The sequence below is a fragment of the Thermobia domestica genome, unplaced genomic scaffold (genome assembly GCF_964235325.1).
Source record: "Thermobia domestica unplaced genomic scaffold, izTheDome1.hap1.1 HAP1_SCAFFOLD_262, whole genome shotgun sequence".
Classification (NCBI taxonomy): domain Eukaryota; kingdom Metazoa; phylum Arthropoda; class Insecta; order Zygentoma; family Lepismatidae; genus Thermobia; species Thermobia domestica.
The window spans coordinates 142,153-160,059 of record NW_027655977.1 but is presented as its reverse complement, the minus strand read 5'-3'; the positions used below and the strand labels follow the sequence as shown (position 1 = coordinate 160,059).

Below are 17,907 nucleotides of genomic sequence, written 5' to 3'. Positions count from 1 at the left end.
AACGAAAAAAGCGCATAGGTGCGCAGAGGAAACGTGCTCAAAAATATACTCAAAATACCTGGTGAGTGTTCAGAAACCAAAGTAGCAATTGTATTCCAAGTTGTTTGATTTCTGGGACGTTCGGATTCCAAAACAGCATTCGTATTTCAAGTTGTTCGAGTTCTGGAGCGTTACGATTCCGGGGCCAATATTGTAAATGAAATGAAATGAAATCTTTAAGTTTTACGCCCCACGGTTATGCCGGTGAGTGAAATGGTGGAATGAAGAAAGTGGGAGGAAACGGGAGAACCCCGAGAAAACCCACGAGCACGGTGTTTGTCCACCACAAAGTCCACACGGGGCGAGCTGGGATCGAACCAGGGACCCCAAGCACCGGAGGTGAACGCTCTAGCACTGAGCCACCACGCCCCCTGGGGCCAATATTGTGTTGATAAAACTATACTTACATTGATCTCTATGAAACTGGTCATATGATGTCCTTCCAGGTTTGAAGAAAAACACATCGTGATACCAATTTCTGCTACCATCAATGTTTATTTGGTGCCTAGTGAGTCTTTCTCATTTCAGTACTACAGTATAACGATTTTTTAAATAAGGGAATTTGATGGATTCAAATTAAGGAACCGATTAATTCGTGGACCCTTTGTGATGTGGAAGAACTCTGATAACTTTTAGGTGAAATTAAGAAGAAAGTCAGGGCATAAATTTGTTACATAAATTTACAACACAAGACAAAAAAATTTCCGAAAATTTATCGATAATTTCTTGATAATAATCAAAAATTCACTAGACGAGACAAGAAAACCATATTTCTTGTCTTGTGAGCAACAGCAGGGACGTACACAGAGGGTGGATCCTGGGGGTCAGAATCTTTCCTGAAATCCAGATTTTTCTGTAAATTTAGTGTAATTTTAGGGGTGATTTTTACAAACTTTCAAATAGTTTACCCTCATATTGTATCTGGACTTCCCTGAAATAAATTTCTGCGTACGTGCCTGGGTAACATTAACTACCGTGGTGCCCGGGTACGGGCCTGGTGATCATCAATGAAACCGAAAAACATTTCTCCTCTTCTAGTTTGAATACAGGGTTAGAGAAGAGATGTAATTTATTCTTGGGATGTTGAATCGATTTCAAAAAGCACCTCTCGCTGTCTCTTAGCTTTCTATAAGATTTACCATTTTGGAAGTTTAATAAGAAAAAATATGTGCCTATTTTATTAATGTGTAAGTTTATTAGACATACTCTTTATAAGAACTCCTTCGTGCCTATATGGTTCGCGTACGCACCTTCGGCATTGGAGAGCTGGGTTTGGTTTCCGCGGCGAGCTCAGTAGTTCGGATCCCACGTTAAGGTGTATGTCCACGTCTCTGAACAGGATGCTCAATTCAAAACGGTCAAATTCTGGATAAATCAATCCTATATATACACAGACTACTATGCTATCTAGCTTTACGCATGGGCTTTTTTTCGGGGGGAGAGGCGGTGGTTCAATGGTAGATCGTTCACCTCTGGCATATGAGGACCCTGGTTATATCCCTCCTTCCGCTAAGTGGGCTTTTTGGTCCACAAATATCGTGTGCGTGGATTTTTTCGGGATTCTCCCATCTTCTGTCACTTCTTTCATTCTATCATTATCATCAATCTTATTGTCATCGCCGTTTCTCTTAACTTCGGTGCATAATCGTGGGATAACTTTAAAAAAGAATGTAGATCTTGTGAAAGGATCATGAATATTCGAATTTTACTTACAACAAAATTGATCTCAATTCCCAAATATCTTGTTCAGACTGAAATGTAATTTTTGTTCCACTTTTTAATACGCTTCCATTTTCTATTTGTTTAGGCAAACATGTTTCTCAAGAAAGTATATGGTCTGAACTTATCTTCCATTATCATATATAATTTCGATAATGGTTCTAAAACGACGTAAACACATCCTGTATATTTTGTGATTTCCCGCCCAATATGTTATCAGTATTGCGGTGAACTTTCCGTATCAGTATCTTGTATTGTCACTGGTGATTTATTCGAATCCGATTCAGAAGAATCATTGGAATAGAACATGTTCAACAGTTGAAGTTAGTTTTCTTGCGTTTGCAGTTGTGCTTGTGTAAGTTGGAGCTTGAAAACTTTTTTATAGCTAGCTCCATTTTGTTTTTAGTGCTGCACAGTTAACTGGTGAAATCACATTGTATCCAGAACTGTTTTATTGCTGCTCGCGTGTGGTTGTGTACATCATTCTTTTCAACGCATATATCTTTGGTGGAAAAGTTTCAGAACTTGGTACTTTTAGAATGCAGTAGTTACGTTTCTCAAAACAAAAATGAACTTAAGTCATGTATAAAGATAGTTATAAGGACGAAAGCTGAACTAAATCAGGTAAGCAATTAAGTAAATTACTAATAAGTGCTTGGATGTAAGAAAACCGAGATAACTTGCTTTGTACACAGGCATTTACTCAGGAATTTATTTCGGGAGGGGTTCAAAGTTTTTTTGGGGGTATAAATTCAATAAGAATATAAATTATACAGGGTGACCCAATACAACCTCCCATTTTAAAAGACAATTAAAAAAATGTTTATTCAAAACTATAAAATGGTATTGAACACAGTTTGTAATTGGGTTATGATCAATAACCGAACTTTTATTTGTTTACACAACCACCTAAGTGGAAATGTGTCTTAAACGTCTTAAAAAATACATGTTTTTTTTTTAAAGTTGCTCTTACATATATAGAAACAAACGTATGTGGCGTACGTAAAATCGTAGGTTACCAGCGTAAATCCTGTAGTTTTGGACTCAATATACGACTATATATAACATCCTGCATCAAACGTAAACTGAAAACGTATGTTTTATAATACTCTCTATATAAGTGTTCTATGTATACGCACTTTCCGTATGACTAGGTATAGGCGGTAAGGATCTCGTAAACAGCTGAAAGCATATAACATATAGTTGACGCATGTAACATACGTATACATATGCAGGGCCGTGCCGTGGGGGGACGAGCGGGGCGACGGCCCCGGGCGCCGAAGTGAGGGGGAGAAAAATTCGGGAGAAAAAAGGAGAAAAGACAGAAAAAATACTTGGAATATATGTATGGGGGCGCCGTCGTATACTCTCGCCCCGGGTGCTGATTTTCCACGGCACGGCCCTGTACACATGTAATATACAGAATAGTGTTAAATGTCAGACATCCTGCAGCTGCATGTTATAATATCTAAGCGAGATAAAGGCAGTTAAATATGTAGCATATGAATAATGCATGCTCCATACAGATTTCCGTAGTAAACATATGGATTCCGTATGTTTGTACAATATACCGCTGTCCGGATAATGGATTTTTCTTAGTGTACGCTCTCACAAGAAAGCCCAACAGCTGCAAGACACTTCTTTGCAGAACATTTTGGGAGACTGCAAAACAGACCATCTCACAGCCTCAATACTATCATGCGTACGAGCACTCTTACGGCGACCAGATGATTTTTCGTTTCAACGCTGAAACCTACTGTTCGGAAATTCTCCACCAATTGCAAGATGGTTTTCCGATCATGGGTATTTTCATTATGTGGAATAGCAAACATTAAGCGGAAAGGTATTTGCATTGCAGCGATGAGCTCCTGACCAAAAGATACATGACAGCTGAAAAACGGCAGAAGAGTAGTGAGCGGTTTGACGTCACTCAATCCTCTCGCCCCTCCACTGACAGCACTACAGCCGATCAAAATGTGGAAGGTTTCATTGGGTCGCCTATATTAAAATTTGTAAAATCATCCCTAAAATTAGATTAATTTACAGAAAAGTCGGGATTTCGGGAGAATCTTGACCCACAAGATCCACTTTCAGTGTATGTTTCTGTTCGTAGTTTAAGTGTTACTCAATTTGGGGACTTTGCGGTAAACAAAATCAGTCTGTATCTACTTATGCTTCCTTTCAGTCGAAGGAGAACGCATTCTGTGCTATAACAATTAATTATTTTGAAATGTTATTCATGCTTAGCTCTTCACGCAGTTAGTGTTCTTAAAGGCATCAGGGGCGTCATTTCAGACTGTGCTTGGGAGGGGGGGGGGCAAGAACACCACCGACGGAAAACTTTCACGTTTTGTACTAGTATATTAGTATTACAATGGACTAAAATGTATGTATTCCTCAAACGCTTGGGGGGGCAATTGCTCCCTCCTGCCCTCCCTAAATGACGCCCGTGAAAGGCATCATTATGATATCATTAAAGTTCGATTGTCCCATTTTCAATCAAAAATTATGTCCCCTTAAAAATCGCATGGGCACAACCTGTGCCTTATAACCCACCTGTGGGTACCCCTTCCGAGAGTGGACAGTAACCAAAGAACTCATGGACATTAATCGCAAATTCGTAGTCTGAGTTTGCACCAAAGATCTATGATGACTTTTCTATGAATACGAGGGCCACTATTTATATTTTGAGCCTAACAATGAAAAAACAGTAATTTGTCATTGAAAATTGATTTATTGTTTTTCGAAATATCTCCTTTCTGATCAATACACTTTTGCATTCGTTCGAACCATTTGTCAAGGCATTTTTTCCAATCTTTTTGAGACACCTCCATAATATGGTTTTTGAAAGCATCAACGTCTTCTTTCGCCGACGAAAATCGTTGTCCACGCAATTTATTCTTGGCATTCGGGAACAAGGTCATTCGGTGCCAAATCAGAACTGTACGGCGGATCTCATCTATTCGATTTTTTGAGTGTTCAAATAGTTGGTTTTTAGATGAGATGTGTGAGAACTCGCATTGTCTTAATGAAGAATGATCCGACGGCGCTTGTTTGTTTTCCGTATTTGACCGAAGACCTCCCTCAAACAAATTGCTGTGTACCATTCAGAGTTGACCGTTCTACGTTCCTCTAAAGGCACAGTTGCCACATGACCAGTTTTCCCGAAGAAACAGGGGACCATTTGTTTCGATGTGCTTCGAGCGCGAACAACTTTTGTTGGATTTGGTTCATTTTAAAACATCCATAAAATCGACTGCTGTTTACGTTCCGGCTCATATGCATATATCCATGATTAGTCACCTGTTACAATCTTATATACATCTTTTGAAGCACTGCCTTTGTATTTATTGAGCATTTGTGTGCACCAATCAACGCGAGCTTCTTTTGAGTTTTTGTCAAATTATGTGGGATCCAATGAGAACTAACCTTCCTCACAGCAAAATGATCATGTAATATTTTATATATGCTGGTGGAACTAATGTCTATGGTTCCCTAATCTCACACTATGTCACATGCCGATCTTGCAGTATTAGGTTTTACGCAGCATGAATGTTTTCTTGAATAACAACTGATTTTGGACGACCTTCGCGAATTTCGTCAGTGAGCGAATGGCGGCCACGAGTAAAATTATTATATCAGCGTTTCACAGTGGCAAAGGATGGGGCTTCATCGCCAAATGTGGAAGTAAGTTGATCGATGCATTCTTGTCTTGATAATCCACGTCGAAAATCGTAATAAATCATCGCACGAAAAAAATTCACTAGTTAATTCCATTTTTTCTGTTGTCACTCAATCTTCAAGTCAACGTAAACAACACAAATAAAGCTATTGACAAAACATTTGAACTATGTTATGGTCAACAATGTCAAACGTTTCTATGCAAACAAAAAATAGCGCTTAACTACAATCAGTGTTGCCAAGGTTCAAAATATACATAGTGGGCCTCGTATTTCAGTGAAGAAATAATAACTAATTTTCGTGGCTATATGGTTAGCCTATGCAGAGTCAGGTTCAATTCCCGGTAGAAGCTCATGTGGCTCAAATCAGAGCCTATTTTAAGATATAGACAGTGTGTTTCAAAACAACACCGACAACGTATGGGAGATGATCCCTGACACCAAGATAAGACAAAAAGTATAGAGCAACGTGGGTGCAGAAATCCGTAATTTCGGAGTTATAGGCTTCCGAAAACATGAAAAAAACGAAATTTAAAGATCCATAACTCCAATAACCTACCGTAGTCGGGTCAAGACTTCACTTAAGAACTAGTATGTGCCCTATCCAAATATCCATGTTTCGAAATCCTGTCATACTTCCGCAACATTTTTTATAGAGGTAGTTGGTGAGTACTTCAAATTATATGCTCGTAGCCACACTCCCTATATAAAAATTGTTGCATGAGTATCGCAAGATTTTGAAACGTGTATTTTTGGATAGGGCACATATTAGTTTCTAACTAGGGATGATTCCATACCGGGACCAAATACCCGGGGAAAACTATATATCGTCTGAAAGCTCTTGCCATGAGAAGTACGAAAGCGTTTTCAAATCAGGGGCAAACCCGCAACCTGACCAGGATGGGGCCAGTTTGTTGGTGTTTGTGACCCTACGTATGGTATATTTGACAGAAGTAAAAAATGAACGTTTCCATGCATCACGCGTAAGTCCCTGAGCCCATCATGTTCCTGTTTGGCTCATTGCTGGAACGTGACTAGGGCAAGGGTTTGGTATCACTTTGCACCCAAACATACCATTTCGTCAGTGTTGCCAACGAATTGTAAATACAACATTGCAGATGGTTTCTGTACTACTGGCTGTATATCCATGACACATGGTGTTACCATCATTCGTCACTAGAGAAAGTATACTTCGGACATATTCCTCTTCAAGGACTCCAGTTTGTCAGTGTTGCCAATCAAATATAAAAATACCAAATTGTAAAACAAGTTCCGTATGATGAGACGTTTATACACCAAGCTTGGCAGAAGCATCACACAACACTATAGCAAAAAACATTGAGTGTGATAGTCTCCCAATCATTCTAGGTTGTCAGTGCTACCAACAAGTATAAACATCACAACGTTAAAAAATGGCATGAATGCCATTGAACGAATATATGACAAGTGTAACAGAAGCATTGGCGGACACAATTGACAACATGGGTGCTTGTGGGTTTACACTAACATACTACAAGCTTCGTATGGGTCACAGTCTAATTATAGCTGCCAATGCTGCAGACTTTATTCGAAAATCTTGAATGTTCGCATTGGTTGGCAACAGTCATACTGGGTTGTTTGGAAGACGAGGACACTCACACTGTTTTCCATTTTCCAATGCTGCTCCTGTCACATTTGTCATATTTTCGTTCAATGGCATTCAAGCCATTTTCAACGTTGTAATGTTTACACTTGTTGGCAACAATGACAATCTAGAATATTTGGGAGATGGTCACATTCAACGCCTTTTTGCTATAGTGTTGTGTGATGTTTCTGCCAAGCTTGATGTATAAACGTCTCATCGTACGGAACCTGTTTTACAATTTCGTATTTTATATTTGGTTGGCATTACTGACAAACTGGGGTCCTTGAAGAGGAACATGTCCGAAGTATATTTTCTCTAGTGGCGAGTGATGTTTATACCACGTTTCATGGATATACAGCGAGTGGTACAAAAACATCTGCAATATTGTATTTACAATTCGTTGGCAACACTGACGAAATGGGTACGTTTGGGTGCAAAGTGATATCAAACCCTTGCCCTAGTCACGTTCTAGCAGCGAACCAAAGAGGAACATGATGGGTTCAGAAACTTACGCATGATGCATCGAAACATTCATTTTTACTTCTGTCGAATATACCATAGGCCTACATAGGGTCACAAACACCAACAAACTGGCCGCATACAGGGTCAGGTTGCGGGGTTGCCCGTGATTTGAAAACGGTTTCGTACTTCTCATGGCAAGAGCTTTCAGACGATATATAGGTTTTCCCCAGGTACTTGGTCTCGGTATGGAATCATCCCTAGTAAGTGAAGTCTTGACCGAACTACGGTAGATCACATAGTATTGGAGCTGTAGACGTTTAAAGTTCTTTTTTTTTTTTTTGTTTGTTTGTTTTCGGCAGCCTATAACTCTGAAATGACGGATTTTTGCACCCAGGTTGGTCTATACTATTTGCCTTATTTTAGTGTCAGTAATCACCTCCCAAACGTTGTCGGTGTTGTTTTGAACACCCTGCATATAATCTCGATAGTGAAAGAGAGGAATTTCAATCCTACGAACCTGTATAGCTTGAGAAGCACGAAAGCTTATTGCCGCAGAAACAGGAGCCGTCAAATACACCAACCCAATTCAAATATAATCAAGATTATTATGACGTACGCAAATTCGTCGGATGCACTCACAGTGCACATTTTCTATTCCGGTGTCTCTTTCATATACAGCAAATTAAGAAGTTATGCACGAAATCGAATTCTTAAGACACAAAAAAATGCACTAAATCACCAGTTATAACAAGTAGTGTGTCATTGTAACATGACGCTTTTTGCTGCATTTGTTAGTGTAAACGCGCAATACGTGGTAATTTCTATACTGTGGAGGCATTTCTTTTGTTGATCGGTACATTAACGTATCTCATTTCATTATTTCTAGATTTTAATTCAGATGCACAGGTATTACCAAAATCAAAAGTTAAACACGAGTAAAACGGTAAAATTCTGCGCAAAATATTTCAAACTATTACTCCATAGTATCTATATTCAATGTGTAATGAACCTATATTGTCTACTATTAATGCAATACGTGAGTCAAATAGTAGAGAAAACATCAATATAAATTTGGAAATTATGAAACAGATTATTGTCGATATCCAAGAGCGTGTGAATGCTTCTAATTTGTTAGTCTGCTAGCGTTGACACACAAAATGAATTACGAAACTATGGCAGAAATGAACTGAGTATTGGGTATTCATCTGGGGTATAAGAAATTTGACATCTCCTCTTGCATGTTGCGCGCTGTTTTAGATGTAATTTTCAACGAACTTTAAAAGTTTGTTACTGAATTCTGTGTGCCTGTATGTATGTATGTATGTATGTATGTATTATTATTATTATTAGTTTTGAGCTTTCCATTCGATAGAGCATTAAAAACTATATGAGAAAGTGATGGAATTTTTCGCGCCACTCTTACTGTTCCGGATATATTGGCCAAAAAAGTTCCGATTTCGGGAGATTTAAGGAACCACATCTCGGGAATCGTAAATCATAGGGAGATGATATTTGGCGAAGTTTTCAATTTTCAGCATCGTAAAACAACATATCGTAGAGCGTTGTAACGGAACTCTTAAACAGAACATATGGAAAAAATTTAGTACTCAAGGAAATTATAAATGGATAGATATATTACAAGAATTGTTTAATGAGTATAATAATAAAGTACATCGAGCACTTGGTATAAAGTTGGAGTTAGTAAGAAAAATTAATTCTTGTTTAGTTCGTTCTTTGGAACATTCTCAGCTGGTTTGTGTAAATCGGAAAACACAATTACCTTTGGATTTTAAAAGAAACATTTTGATCAGTTGTCAGCAACATAACTATTTCCAACTAACTAACAAAACATGAATACAAACACTTATTATTAAGATTATATTTCGCTATTTCTTAATTTTTATTCACTGGCGCAAATCCTGGGGGGATGAGGGGCATATGTCCCCTCCAATCTTGTAACTGGAAGGAACTGTACCCCCAATAATCCGATTTGAAATGTTTTTTGGGGGGGGAGGAAATGTGATGATTTGTGTCTGACTGCCACAAAGGAAAGTCAGACGAAATTGATGTACCTTGCTGTATAATATATAATAGGTTCACCTCAGAAATTAAATTCATCTGCCGTAATATGATTCTCATCTCCCCTCCCCTAGAATAAGCCTCAAATCTGCCCACCTCCCAGTGTTGAAGACAACTCTACTCCTGATCCTCCACAGCATTCCTTTTCAACTTCATAAATATTTTGAACATCGCTTTAAAAAAAAAAAAAAAGGTTAGGAACGGTCTTACCCGTCCACTCCCTTCCCAATGTTGAAGACAGATTTGCGCCGATGATTTTACTTCTACATTATCCCTAACTAATGCTTCTGTAAGTTAGTAAAAACACTATCTGATAATCTAGAAAGAGCGATGGTATACAGTAAATACATTGAAATAACTTGAGCAGAGACTTATTACGTAACGGAATAACATAATGTATAAATTTTGCTACATGAAGAGTTCTGAATTCTGCACTTCTCATATTAGCCTTGGAACTATTCAGAGCATCTCTAATATGTATGTGAATAAGTCATAGTTGTTCTTTATAGCTGATAATAACGTTATATTCGAAAGAATATATAATGATAATACTTTGTCAAATTTACGAGGAACAATGTACTCTCAGTGCTCCCCAGTTCCTGCATCTCTGTCCGCGAGACGGATTGTAAGAAAAACTTATTGATCCTTAGAAACCACCTCGATTTAGTATCCTCAAATTTTCATTTGGGTGCCAAGCGCTTTCTGTCAAATGCAGCTTGAAATATGTACAGTATATTGACAGTGATTTCAAAAGTAATGACATATTCTTCTAGTCTGTAGACGTTAGTACATTGATATATCGAGGACAAAAGTGATGTGATGCACATTGAGACTTGTTTTAAATAATAAATGTTCTTTATAGGGTATTATGTAACTACAAATTAAATTACATTTTTGTCATGAACGATCATCATAGTTCATGATTTACAAAAATTCTACAAAATTGTTACAAAGTGTGCTTCTTCACTTTCTTAATTTCTCAGGTAGTTGAATTATATCATCCACCAATATCGAACTCGAACTATCATTTAAAACAAATTTAATAATGAACGATAATTCTTGTAGTTTGCAGTTAGCTTGTGCGATATTTCGATATATCCATCGAGTTATTTATATTTTTAAATATCGAAAAATATCACTAATCGATATGACAATATTTCGATATCCGATATTTTTCGATATTGTGATATTTCAATATTGTCAATATCCGATACTCATCATTTTCGATTTTTTAATATATTCAATTTCGATATTTTTCGATATTCTGATATTCAGTATTTAGATATTTCAATATCTGATATTGTTATATTTCGATATATTGATCAAGTTTCGATATTTTTGATATCGATGTTCGATATCCAAATCCAGATACCATAGTTTGCAACCATTCATAATACATTAACTAGAAATGAATATTGTATACAAACGAGTTAAAAACTCTAAATTGGAAGGCCTATTTAACAGAGTAGGCCTACCATGTGTCAGTTGACATGTATTAACTCGAAATAATGTTGGTTACACTTTATGTTCTCTATGTGGTTGAAGAGAAATGAACTTAAGTACGCAAACTAGTTTCTACAGTACGTAAGAATAAACTTAGTGCTTAGTACAAAGATGAACTGCTGACTGTAGCTTTTCATGCAACAAAGTCGATTGACAGGTTTTCTGCATCCTTCGCATTTATGAATGTCACCGTTTATCATAAACGCGCGAAGTTAAGTGGCACTGAGCATACGTCTGTGCAAACTACCAAGGTCGAATGATAGGTGGAAAGTTCTGTTTTTCCTCTTTTACCCCCTCCCCCTTTTCTGCACCGCTTGCTAATTTCGTTTACACGCACTTAATCTTAGTAGCTGCAGTTTTTATACTATTAGGAACAACATTAAATTCCAATACAAGGCAGAATTTCTCCAATAAAGTATTTCTTTGAATGATACATGTAAAGTGAAATGACAAATTCCATCTATATAAAATGTTTAGCTTTGGTTTAATGAACTTGTTTGTACACACTTATAAATGAAATAATCTGTAGGTGGAAAATGGTAGAAAAAACTAGAAAGAAAGAGAGAGGGAGAGAGAGATTGAGGCGCATTGTCTTTTTTCACCTTAGAGCGTATCTGAAGTGTAGCCCTGAATCGAACTTGCGACTATGTCGTCGAAGTATGTAGTGTGGATCAGAAATAAATTACCTAGCTAAATAAAATTACGAGAAACATATTTGAAAAGAAAAATGTACTTTCTAGGGAGCGTGAACAAAGAGACTCATGAAATGTTCTGCATGAAGCGATATACAGAGTGTCCCACTTGCTATCGGTCCCATTGCTTTTATCATAGTTCGCCAAGAAAACAACACATGGAAATTAAAATATACATGAATCAATCTTATTTTATGATTTGACTTATACATTGAGGGTTGGAATGGCCGTCATTAACCTGCAGACATATTTAAACGCGACTTAAACGTTAACAAAGGCAAACTGTGCGGCATCCATCTGTTCAATTTCGTGGCAAATATTTGTTTCCAGCGCAGGACATTCCTCGGCTTGTCCCAGCACATGCTATCTTCAACATTTCTCACAGTAAGAAATCCAAGGGTGTCAGATCAGCTGATTTTGATTATTATCTGGTGTCTCAAACTGACCTTGTCCTCAGGTACAGTATATTACACCATCTCACGTTCCGTGCTAATATTCGTATCAGGAAAGACAAGCAACAACACGAAATTGTTTTCCCAAATTCAGCAACAGGTGAGGCCAAAAGCAAGTGCGACACACTGTATAATACGGGATTAAAATATGAATATTTCCCGAAAAGGTAATCAAAGTTCGACTAAGAACTTTCGAAAATGAAACTGCAGTAAGATGGAGGAAAGTAGTATTGAAGTGTTGGAAAAAGTAGGAAAAAATTAAAATGAAATATTTTAGTTTAAAGTCCCAAGTTTATGCCCTTTAGGCTAAGGGAGCCGATTAAGACAAGGAAATGATGATGGAAGAATTGGTGGAATGAGAAAGTGGGAGGAAACTGGGTACCCTGAGAAAACTCACGGACACAATTTTGTCCACCACATAACATAGGAAAAGAACATGATTGTAAGTTTGGTAGTGGCGTATTTAGGGGGGCTTCCAGGCTTAAGCCCCTCTCGAAATCTTACTTACTATAGTAAAGTATATGAAATATCTTGCAGAATTTTCACATTTTCAGGCAAAGCTCTCCCCGAAATAAAATCGTAAATACGCCACTGAAGTTTGGAGTATTGCTTGAGAATAAATTTTATTCGGAATATCTGATAGGTGCGAAAGCAGAAAGAGGGATTGGAGTACAACTGATGAACAGCATTAAAGGTCATTCCTATATTGAGATATACTAAATGTATTTGTGAGAAAAACGTAGTACATGGAAATTCACTTTGCTGAGGTTGAGTGCAGCCTATATTACTTAAAAAGTTGTGATGACTAGAGCTAGAGATTTTAAGTGCTGTATTTTATTTTCATGAAGAGCAGTGCATCATCATCCCTTATTTCTTCAGGCCACAGGAATGTAATCAATCTATCGAAGAGACGACGTATTGCTGAATAGTTCACTGATTCCAAAACTTCAGTTGTGAACAAGAATATTTCACTAGGATTGCCTATTTCCAACGTATCGAGTATTACATTAGCTACGTAATAGCCTTCCACATCATTGGTCTCATCATTGGAGACACAGATCTTCCGTTCGTGCAGAGTGACCTTCAAAAATACAACGTTCAGTTGCATCAACAGTTAAACTATCACCTTACTTGATTCTCGGACACGCCTTATTTATTGTTTAAAAGATACTGTTTTGATCATTCCGAATAATTAGTTTTTCACCTTGGTGTGTTGAGCGAACTGTGAATAAGAAACTCGACAATGTTTCATATCGCAATCTTTTAGACAGACTTTGCTGCGCTGGTAGTTAAACATAAGTAGCGCAAGATGCCATTCAGACGAAACAGAAATTGTTAAAATTTTTATGTTTCAGCATTCACGCTTGTTTAGGAATCCGCTTATCGTAAATCCCAAAAACCATTAAATGAAAGTTAAATGTAAGAAGTTGAGAAATTTATTTTAAATGACAGAAAAATCTTGTGTGAAGACGAAGATGTTAGCAGAAGACCGTGGAGCATGGAAGCTCCTCAGTTACAGCAAATGGCTTGCCAATAATAGCACAGTACCTATGATTTAACCAAAATTTTGATACTGATTTGATTTAACCAAAATTTTGCACCTAAAATGCCTAGCTTTAGTGATTACATTGCTAGAGAAGTGTATATGACTAAAGTAGACTGGAAAACTTTCGTAATTATTATTTCATTTTTGATATTGCATTTATGTAATAGAATACAACACATTCTTTCTTTGAATTTTACTGATATAGCTTGACATAAGTCATCATAAAATAGGAGGGAAATGACTCAACACTTGAGGAAATCGGGAGTTTGTTTCTGGAACTGACATATAAGGCTAGGAATTGCTAAATATTAACATTTATGTTTATAATGAGTACTAAATAAGCACAACATAATTAATTCTAACAAAAGAAACACTGACCAAAGCTTAAAACACACTTTATTTTAAATTATAATAGAAGAAGAATAGAAATGCCGGAGGACGAAGAGGAAGGAAGGACGGAGAGCATACAGAAATTCTACAGACAGTTAGAGAAGAACAGTTACGGCAAGAAGGAGTTAGAGAAGGAAGAAGAACGCAGGAAGAGGAAGAGAGGGAGAAAGAAGAATGAAGAGGATGAGAGTGGAAAATGGCATGGTATGGAAAGTATGGGAGAAGAAACGGAGAAACTGAAGAGTTTATTGAAGGAAGGAGGGGTCAGAACTTATAGAAAGAGTGGAGAACATTTTTTTAAGATCAATAAAGAAGAAGAATAGAAAAGGAACTAAAAAGATTAATGAAGAGGAAGAAGGAGTCATCTATAGGGTATGGTGTGAGGACTGCGATATGTCATATATAGGAGAGACAGGAAAGAGAATGAAAGAAAGGATAAAACAACATGAAGATGATGATAGGAGGAAGAAAGATACCAATGCCATATACATTTTTCATCTGGTACCGTTATCACAACTCATCTATCTACTTTCGATTTGCAACTGTAGATAGATTTAGCATTTTTGCGGGTTTTGTAAATAGCGGCATACCAAAAGCAGATAGGTGAATTGTGGTAAAGATATCACATTGAAAATCGTATTCACTACGTTTCTTTTTTCGAAAATTTTTATTTGTTTTGAAGATATTACAGAAAACCTATAAAATTAGCGGTAGTTTAATTTCGCTGTAGTGAAGACCCTTACCCAGTCCCGCGGCGTTAAACTGACAATCGTGAGACGAAACACATTAGGCATGCGTGTCTCTCAGAAATACATGTACTTTCCTTTAACTGTCCTCTGAGTTTCTGTGCTCGTTTCCCTGTCACATTGGATTAAATATAAAAGTAATTAAGATTCAATGAAAGACTATGAATACAAATGCTCCGATTGGGACGAATTTTTAAGGGCCTAGTGGTATAGTTAGGTGGTCTGAGGCATTAAGCTACGATCATGAAATAAAACCCCGTTGAAAGTTGGAGTGCTTTCAAAACGCATAAACAGGGCCAACATGGACCATGCCCTAGGGCGGCAAAGTTTCGGGGGCGAAAATTTTTCTGCAATCCGTTTTTCATATTCCAGTTCTGGACGTCTTCACAAATTTAATATGGACACGCATAGATACATAATCGTGTTCATCAGCTGAACATCTTGAGTCAGGAAAGGACGATGAAATTTTGTTCTGAACAATCCTGATTGTAAGATAAAATTAAAATGAAATTCCTTTTGTGAGCTAGAAGCACGACCGCTAACGGCACCTAACCACTGATATTGAGGGTGTGGCGTGGGGCAGCAAAGATATTAACTAAGCTCTGAGCATGGACTTTTTAACTGTCTCGAAATTTCTTTGTTCCCGTCCCTGTCCTATTACGTTAAATTGAAGAAAGTGAATGGGCTTAATTATAATACCATGGAGACAAGTGTTCCAATTGAGGTGAATTAGAAAAAAAGAAAGAAAATAGAACACTCACATCTGAAACGGTGCTCTGTAGATTCGAACCCTTTCCATATCGTATAAGTCGTGTTTGTTTGTTTTTAATTGCTAAACTAAGACAATTCTGTTTAGTTTTACTGTATCATCGTTGTATGTAAATTAATCTGTTTGTAGTGCAGATCATGAAGGACTATGAACGGCCAGATAAGAAACTAATCAGTAGCGTTTACCGTTTAGCATACAAGTTAATATAAACACAAGAGAAGACATGAAAAACTAGTTAAGAGTGTGGATATTTGTTTTGTAATAGCGATACATATGATATCAGCGAAACAATTTCAACTTACATGGCTCTCTACATTAACACAGGAAATCGTTATCACTAAGCAATGCAGTAGAACGGATATGGTAAGATGTTCGCGACTCGGAAGAAGGAAGTACTTTATCCTCAGCCATGGTAATGACCGCCTAAAAGCACTAAAGCGTGAAACAAAATGACCCAATCTTCCAAAGAAAGAATGCTTAAGGCTGTGTCCAACACTTGGAATGCGTTGGGATTTCCCTATGTAATAACATGGCATATTTCTTTCCAAAATATTATTGTGCATTGTATTTTCACAGGTGGTCTTAATAAAAGAAGGCTAAAATTGAATATGACATTAATTAATACGTTGTATGTTCTACTAACCCAAGCCCTTCATTCTGTTCAAAACTAACCCATTTTTAAAGACAATCTGGCTCAGCTCTGAAGCGGAGAACTGCATATCAATTCCAGGCTATGTACTTTAGGGCATCTGTAGTTTTTATTTTTCTCAGGGAATTCTTGTTATCCTATATTTTCACATCTACCAATAATTCCTATTTTGTCATTGCATTTACAATCCGTCTTGTTGATAAATACGGAATCTTTAAATAATTCATTTGTTTTAAAGATGACTGAGCTAATGTAATGGCTCAAATTACCTTTGTTACGTTAGTGTCTTAAATCGAAAGAATATTAATTGGCAAGTGAAAATGAATATCTCGGTAATTTAGATTTCTGGGCTTTCTGCATCTATGGCCATTTAGCCCGTCAGGTTTGAGGGTTGACGTCCCTCGGCGAGGACACTATCTGGGGAATGGGAAAGAAGAAAGGATTGGCAAAGGAATGAAGCGGCCTGGAATCTATAAGTTAGGTACCAAAGGATGTTATAAAATAAAGGATCTGCCCATACAACAAAATCATGAAGCCATACGTCACAGCTTTGCCACACCTACTCTGCCCACTCCGCGCCACTAAGATCGCAATATTTCGAGCCAACAATCATGGCGGAAACGAGAGTAGCCAATCAGACGTGCCGGCTCAGACGATGCTCGATTGTTTTTCGGCTTCATTGAGTTCATATGATGAAGATACGTATGGGCAGATCCTCTATTTTATAACATTCTTGTTAGGTACCACCCCGGCATTTGCCTGATGTGAGTGAGGGAAACCCAGGAGAACCTCATATTCAGGATAGCTGGCCTGAGAAAGCTTTTTACACTTTTTCAACCGAGTGCCTCCACCGGAAATAGGTCAATCTGGGCAATGTATCGTTTAATTTTATTATTGCTTATTTCACGTGTCTAAGCCAATTACAGCATAAGGTACGAAAACGAACAACTGAAGGTAAGTATGAAATTTGCATTTCTCAAAATCAGGTCGATACCAATGGCCTTATCTTGCAGAATGGGCAATGAAAATATTTTCACAGTTAAAAATCAACTCTCAATTCGATTATTATAACCACGAGGGCTGGATGAAACACACTTGCGAGCTGAATTCACCTCGCGGCCGTAGTCTAGCCATTACTGCTTGAAACGATACCCTAGTACATTCTACAGTCAGAGTTGGCGTGGATCAATGAAAACTTGACCCACGACCCACCACCCACCGTGACCCACTCTGACCCACCACCCACCGTGACCCACTCTGACCCACCACCCACCGTGACCCACTCTGACCCACCACCACCGTGACCCACTCTGACCCACCACCCACCATGAACCACTCTGACCCACCGTGACCCACCACCCACCATGAACCACTCTCATCCACTGTGACCTATTCTAACTAACCAAAATCCATCGTCATCAACTCTGAACACGATCCACGGCCTCATCTGTACTGACAAAGAGTTACACTTAAAATAAAACAAGACTGGGAAATTGTCACTAATCGGAGTTTGAATTTCTAGTAAATCGCTCAAGCACCACTCTGTTAGAATAACGG

General features: G+C 37.8%; 1 protein-coding gene across 2 annotated transcripts in view; it reads left to right on the top strand.

The window, feature by feature from the left end:
• RhoL (Ras-like GTP-binding protein RhoL) overlaps positions 1 to 17,907 on the top strand; it is a 135,079-nt gene that overhangs the window by 13,820 nt on the left and 103,352 nt on the right. The window contains exon 1 of one of the 2 annotated variants that reach the window (XM_081747482.1): positions 2,032 to 2,382. The exons of the other annotated variant lie outside the window; for it this stretch is intronic. The gene's annotated coding sequence lies outside the window, so the exon portion shown is untranslated. Of the gene's footprint in view, positions 1 to 2,031; positions 2,383 to 17,907 lie in introns of those variants that run through there. 2 annotated transcript variants of the gene reach the window in all.